Source organism: Patella vulgata, chromosome 1 (genome assembly GCF_932274485.2).
Source record: "Patella vulgata chromosome 1, xgPatVulg1.2, whole genome shotgun sequence".
Classification (NCBI taxonomy): domain Eukaryota; kingdom Metazoa; phylum Mollusca; class Gastropoda; family Patellidae; genus Patella; species Patella vulgata.
The window spans coordinates 71,148,102-71,149,422 of NC_065879.2; positions in this window are offsets into that span (position 1 = coordinate 71,148,102).

Genomic DNA, 1,321 nt, shown 5'->3' on the forward strand with positions numbered 1-1,321 from the left:
TTTTCTTGGCAGAATCCATAATGTTTACAGTCACTGAATGAGTTTGGTCGAGTCCATTTAACAGATACAGTACTCAGTAAATGTGAATTGATCAGATTTCTAAAACATTCACTTTATACGAATATAGTAACAAGTGGGCACATATTTACACATGTTATTTATATATTTGAAATGAAATGAATTGGGGTTTAATTTTGCCCGGGCAGCGGCACTATCGCCTACTCTTATATCGAATTCAAACTGCCAAGGGATCTTTTACGTGCATTCCAATGTATACACGGGACCTCGGTTTTTCGTCTCATCCCGAATGACTAGACAGCTGTCCTTGTCAGGCCCTCCGTTCTGCATCACTGACAAGGGGAAAGCACATCGGAAAATCCAGATGAACTTTCTCGGCCAATGCAGGGATCGAACACCGGACCTCCAGGCTAGCGAGCCAACGTCTTAACCACCCAGCCACCGTGGCTCCCTATTTATATATCTAATACTTATGCACTGTTTAATTAAAATGTATAAATTTTAGTTTTAAATACATATACGATATATATACTGTTTACACTATTGTAAATTTATATATTTTATTTTTAGCTATACACCACCCGAAAAATTTAAGAATTTGCACACAGGTGAGTTAATATTATCCACCTTGGGGTTTAACCCATCACAATACTATACATTTGTATTTTCATTTTGGAGCTCCACTCTATTTCGGAAAGGGTGCTGTGTTGGCTCAGTGTCCTGCTAAAATGACCCCAACAGCACACTGTATGCCTATGACGTATGCACGTCTAATTTCCTTATTAAATTAATATGACCTTTAAAGAAACTAGTGCTGTTTTGTGGAAAAGCCATACACCCCTGCGTTATTAATTTGCGTATTATTTTTCTATACGTAGATACAGATTCTCTTCAGTAGTAGTATACTGTCATGGTAAATAAATAATGTTACTTAATGTTGATGCAGATATATTCCAAATATATTTTGGCAAAATACAATGTAAACATTGTGTTGGACTAAATGGATTTTATGGTTTAATTAAACAGACGTTTTACATGTGTAAAGCACTTTAACAGAAAGATACAAGATTTGGTTGAGTATCTGCTGTACTGGTTTAGTAAATGATACAGAGTCTGCTTTGTGTTCATATGGTTTGGTGGCTCAGTGAGTAAGACGTTAGCTCGATATCCTGTATGTCTCGTGTTCGAGTGTTGGTCGAGAAACTTTCATCAGGATTTCTGGCGTGCCCCCCCCCCTTTTCAATGATGCGTGGCAGAAGCCCGGCAAGGGACAACATATAGAACCCTTGGCAGTTGGAATTCG